A 6,380-nucleotide genomic window follows, 5' to 3' on the forward strand; every position below is an offset into this window, starting at 1 on the left:
ATGTCATATCTAAGATGCAATTGCTAAATCCAAGGCCATGAACATTTACCACTATTTTTTCCTAAGATTTTTATGGTTTTAGCTCTTATAATTAGGTCTCTAATCCATTTTGAGTTAATTTTTATATAATTGAAATTTCTTATGACTTAGAGGTATTCTTCCTATATTCTCAGTGTTAATGCTTTGTTTCATGGATGGCAAAGGCCTTTTAGAATTTGTGATTTGTCTTTTTATTTTATTCATAAGCTCCTTTATTGTGTAGAAGTATTACGTTTTTTTTAAAAGATTTATTTATTTGAGAGAGAGAGAGAGACACAGCACCAGTGGGGGGAAGGGGCAGAGGGAGAGGGAGAGAATCTCAAGCAGACTTCCTACTGAGTGTGGAGCCCAACGTGGGGCTTGATTCCAGAACACCGAGATCATGACCTGGGCCAAAATCAAGAGTTGGAGGGTTAACTGACTGAGTCAACCAGGAGCCCTGTAGCAGTATTACATTTTAATGTATACAATTTATTATTTGTGGTTTTGGGTTCTGTTTAAGAAATCTTTCTCTTTCTGAGGTCATAAAATTATTTGCCTGTATTTTTATATTTTTCCTTACTTTTAGGTCCACACAATTTATCTAGAATTTATTTTTACATATAACATGAGGTAGGGATCTAATTATTTTTTTCCCTACATGGATAACTAATCATCTTAACAGTATTTATTGACTTTCCCTCCTAATTTGTAATATTACCTCCATTGTATACCAAGTTCTGGGTTCTGTTTGTTTATACTTCTTTGTGTGTCACCCAATTTTTATTATTACAGCTTTGTTATAAGTCTTAGTATCTAATATGTCAAATTCTCTCCGCTGGTTCTTCTTCAAAATTGCCTTGGTGTGGTAGACAAAATAATGTCCCCTTGGCCCGCCATGTAAATGTTCCTTTCTAGTCCTCATCCTTCTTATTTTGGTTTATTGTCTAACTGCATTGATTCGGCTTCCAGGTCAGTAGAATAAAACAGTGATAGTATTTCCTTCTTGTTCTAGTTGACTGGCTTTGTAGTTATATATATTTTCTCCCTATTTTGAATAATGAAGCAACTTGTACTGTTCTGGGGATAGCCTGTCCAAACTATGGAGACTAGCTACCTCTTTTATGCTGTCAGTTCTACAAAAATCTTTCTAGAATGAGCTTCCATCTTTGTGCCATTTGTTTTCCTTGGCCCAAAAGACAGCCTTCTTGGGAAAGTTGGTAGGTCACTCTTACAAACCCTGTTTATGGTATAAAGTTAAAAATATCCTTAAAGGGAGTAATAAGCCAAGTAAATCTTAGTAACAATATTATCTTTTTCTAGGATTTCTTTTATCAGTCTAGGATATTCAGGATAAATATCTAGAATATTCTTTATCAGTCTCCCACCACTTTCTCAGTGATTTTACTGAACAACCTGAAGAAGATCTGGTGTATTCTTAGAGCAACAAAGGAGTCTGGTCCCAAATTCGAACAAACTGAAGGAGATAAACCCAGCCCCTGTTGGAGGTGCAGTGGGCTCAGCTGCTGTCCTACAGAGCTCGGGGAGGAGGAAGGAAACTGAGGGCCCAGCCTTCCCAGGCCAACACAATGAGTCAGCAAACCCACAACATGTATGAGCTGCAATGGCGCCTGACCTAACACCAACATCCTAAGCTTAAATATGGCTGTGGCTTCACCTCTGCTTTCCAAATATGGAAAAAATTTCTCTTGTGGCCAACCTGAACCCAGAACCATGCAGAGAGGGAAACTCTGGGAAACATGGTTTTAGCTTAACTATATTGACAATAAAAAGCCACCATAATTGTTGTCTTGCTAAATAGTCAGAAAGTATCTTATGTACATCATGTTGACTGCATACAGAATACCTTTACTGGGCCAAGTTTAAAAAATTTTTTTTAAAGATTTATTTATTTATTTATTTATTTGAGAGAGAGAGAGTACATGATGGGGAGAGGGTCAGAGGGAGAAGCAGACTCCCCGCTGAGCAGGGAGCCTGATGAGGAACTCGATCCCGGGACTCCAGGATCACGACCTGAGCCAAAGGCAGTCACTTAACCAACTGAGCCACCCAGGCGCACCCCAAGTTTTAAAATTTTTAATAAAAGTCTATGAAAGCTTCATTTGAAAAATATTTCTTATCTTCCAACATTGGACATTGTCCACTATATTTTTCCACAGTCCCTCACATAGTTAACGGTTGACTTTTTCTCTTTCTTTGTTTGTATTAGATAATAAATGTCTACTACATCGTCAGTACAAAAGACAGGCCAAAATTGTTTTAAAGAAATATATAAAAGTATACATGATTATTTGTTGCATATGTGATTTACTATTGTAACTTTCCTCAAATCCTTTCTGGAAGTCATGGGATACAAAAAATAAAAACAGAATATTTTCTCAAGAATGATTGATTTTCACAGAACTTTTCAAAGAAAAGTTCAAAGAAGAATCCTCTTGACACTTGCATTTCTGAAGAAGAATCCTCTCAATGATCACTTTTTATTTACTGATCTTTGGAAACAAGATATATGGTCAAAATGATCTCTTTAAAATGAAAGTACAGGGTCTCTTTTTATGTGCATGTATTTGCTAATTTTGTGTGTGTTTCTTCCTCAGCCAAAGCTAGATGCCCTTGTTTCGCCTGTGTCTTGGGTAAAAATTCTTGACTCAAAATAAAAAGTCTGAATATTCAACAAAACTTTCAGATAAAGATTTGAAGTGGAAGCCTACTAAAAAGTTTTTGGTATATGATATCTGGCCTACTTCATTATTTACGTCACTTTTGAGATCTTATCTTTCATTCCTTAGGAAACTCAAACTACAGCCTCTAGTTTTAAACCCTGGGGAACTGTTCTTTGGCATAAGAAATAAAGATACTTATCAGAAACCAGTTTTATTTTATGTTTTGCCTAGAGAAAATTTCATGTAAAATAATGTATCTAAGTATAACACCATTATTTCTGTGCTATAATTTATACTCAGGAAGTCTTCTTGGAATATGACATTTTGTGACTGAACAAACTGGATTTCCTTATTTCAAGTTCTTGTTGAGTTAAGATGATAAATAGATTCACAGAGATACATCTGACTGAAACAGTGTTAAGTGTTTTTTGTATTTTTCTTAAAAGTCAGGGACTATTTCAATCAGAGAAAGACATGTATCATATGACCTCACTGATATGAGGAATTCTTAATCTCAGGAAACAAACTGAGGGTTGCTGGAGTGGTGGGGGGTGGGAGGGATGGGGTGGCTGGGTGACAGACATTGGGAAGGGTGTATGCTATGGTGAGTGCTGTGAATTGTGCAAGATCTGTTGAATCACAGATCTGTACCTCTGAAACAAATAATACATTATATGTTAAAAAAAAGAAGAAGAAGAAGATAGCAGGAGGGGAAGAATGAAGGGGGGGAAATCGGAGGGGGAGATGAACCATGAGAGACGATGGACTCTGAAAAACAAACTGAGGGTTCTAGAGGGGAAGGGGGGTGGGAGGATGGGTTAGCCTGGTGATGGGTATTAAAGAGGGCATATTCTGCTTGGAGCACTGGGTGTTATGCACAAACAATGAATCATGGAGCACTACATCAAAAACTAATGATGTAATGTATGGTGATTAACATAACGTAATTAAAAAAAAAAGCTGGGGACTATTTGCAAGATTATTTGCAGGGGAATAAACAACTAGTCTCAGGTATGTTTTTCTACCTGTATTCAGTTTCTTTTATAGATGTAGATGATGGTATGATTCCACAGGTATTGATATTATATTATTGGTATTATATTATCATAGTTAGGATCTCAGAAGCTATAGTCTATATGGAATTGGATGATTTTTTTGTAAATTAAAAGAAAACATTTTAAAGATATGTGTTCAGAGGTACATATAGAGTGTGTGTGTGCGTGTGTGTGTGTGTGTGTGTGTGTATTATAAAATGTCCCCATCACTCTCTTTCCTTTTCCCCTCAGTCTGTTCATTTTTGTTTATAACCTTTATTACCTGGATTAATTTAAGTTGACCTAACCAGTTTTAGCAGAGTTACAAACATACTATTGACCATGATGTTGAATTAACTTGATCTTCATTGATGTCATGGTAGGAGTCAAAGGTCAGGAATAGCTCCCTCAGAGACTTAAAGATGGGTAGGTGTGTACCAGGAGAGAGGAGCAGAGCACTGCACACTGAGGGGCAACATGAGCCAATGGTGGGTGAAACTGCAAGTCTCAGCACTGAGACCAGACACCAGAGGTACCTCAGGTGAGAGGAGGGAGTGAGCAGCCCCAGGCCAACCTGGCTTGCCTGCTAAGGAGCTTAGCTCTTACCCTGGGGATGATAGGGAGCCAGTGATGACTTACAAATGAATTGGTTCTGGACAAGAGTTACAGGTTAGACACCTATGTCCTAGAGGTGCAATGTTATAGAGTAGTGTTCTATTTTTGGAAACTTATTCCATAAAAAGAAAAGCCCCAATCATGACAACAAACAGAAAAGAAATAATACAAAAATATATGCTTTTACAAATGTGTTTTAAGAGCTATGTGGCGAAGGCTACTTTGGGGTTTTTTGTTTGTTTACTTGCTCTGTTTTGTTTTGCATGAATTTTACCGAAGTTGTCTTCTTTCCTTGTAAATCTCCCTGTAGCAGACATGGGGATTTTTTTCCCAAAGACCTTTGGCCCCAATTAAAAATTGGGGTGGTTTGTCTCCAAACTGTGGGCCGACAATTAGACTCATCCCTTCATTTATTTAATAAATATTTATTGAACACCTATCATGTGAAATATTGTTCTGATGGCAAATGAAAAAGACAAAAAACCTGCCATTATGGAGTTTGTTTTTTCCCACTCAGAGAGAACGACAATAAGCCCCTGCACAGGTGCGTGCACACATGTCCTCTCCCTTCCCCCAACTATAATGCCAGGTCATGAGAAGGGTAATAAAGGCTATAGAGAAAAATGAAGAGACTGAGGGGAAAAGGAAAGAGAGTGACGGGGACATTTTATAGAGTCATTTTACATTAGTCAAGGAAGATTTCTCTGTGGAAGTGACATTTGCACAGAGCCATGAAGGAAACGAGAGAACAATCAATGGGACCGTCTGGGGAGAAGACATGCACGTGTGCCTCCCCCTGTCTGCGTGGCACGGAGCTAGGCGGGGCAGTTGCTCAAGTCACTACTTCTTTGGTGAATCCTTGCTGTGAACATAGATGTAGATTCGGTCAGTCGCATCATCTCTGACTTCACCAGACTCCTCAGTGTCCCCAGTCAACCTCAGATTTGTTGGTAACGTGTCGTTAGTTAGAGACCAGTATGATGACGTTTGTATTGGTGCAGCTGCTGCTGGTGGTCTAGGTGTGTATGGCTGTATGGTAAGACAGTTTGGAACATCAGAGCGCTGGAAGCCAATACACTATCAATATGGGATCTTAATAATATGATCACATTCTCATTAAAGAAATCAATGATGATAACAGCAACCGTCATTTTTTTTTTTAAGCATGTGAGATGGGCAAGTACTGCCCTTATGTTAGAGGTGAGAGAAGGGGCATAGAAAGTCTAAGTTAACTTGCTCAAGATTATACAGTATATGCCAAGAGTTAGGTTTGAAATGAGGTCTGTCCAACTTCAGAGTCCAAACTTTATACCAACCACGGCACTGGTCTGCCTCCAAGGGTAATGCCACTGAGAGCAGTATGGAAAATGGGCTGGGGAGGATGTGAGCGCTAAACAGAAGGAGGCAGTACTTTTGAATAATTTCCTGACAACCTGCTCCTTTACCTGGGCATCCTGTTCCCTTAGCCTCCAGAATAAACACAACTCTTCTACGCTTTTAAGCATAGACTTATGATTGAGCAGACAGAGTTCCTTTGAGGACAAGTTCTTACAGAAATTCATCTTTAAGAATAATCTTCATTTGTAAGGTTCAAAACCATATTGTATCTGTGCGGGTTGAACTGAGAAATAAGAAGGTTGAAGTCGGGCTATTTTATAGTTAAGAATGAACTGATGATTCTGTGGAAGCTGCGTAAGTCCACAAACTCAAGTAATCATAGCATGGGGCTGGACCTCTGGTGGATAAACTGCATTTTCTTTTGGGCAGAATCATTTTCTCTTATGATATCTAAAATTAAGTGGATGCTGAGATAGCTGCTTCCCCCCCCCGCCCCTGCAAAATAACTCATGTAAATTCAAATGAACCCTCATAGTTGTAAATGTGTCTGATCTCCTTTTCCCTAATGGGAATGTGATGACAGGTGTATGAATTCTTTAACCCAAACCATTAGCATCATACTGATGCTTAGCCTGACTTGGTGGTGAATGGATCGGAAAGATTAAGATAACAGCTCTTCTCCTGCCAGTGA

This window comes from Eumetopias jubatus, unplaced genomic scaffold, assembly GCF_037043125.1.
Source record: "Eumetopias jubatus isolate StellerSeaLion01/CBP00866 unplaced genomic scaffold, mEumJub1_p1.0 scaffold_7, whole genome shotgun sequence".
NCBI lineage: Eukaryota > Metazoa > Chordata > Mammalia > Carnivora > Otariidae > Eumetopias > Eumetopias jubatus.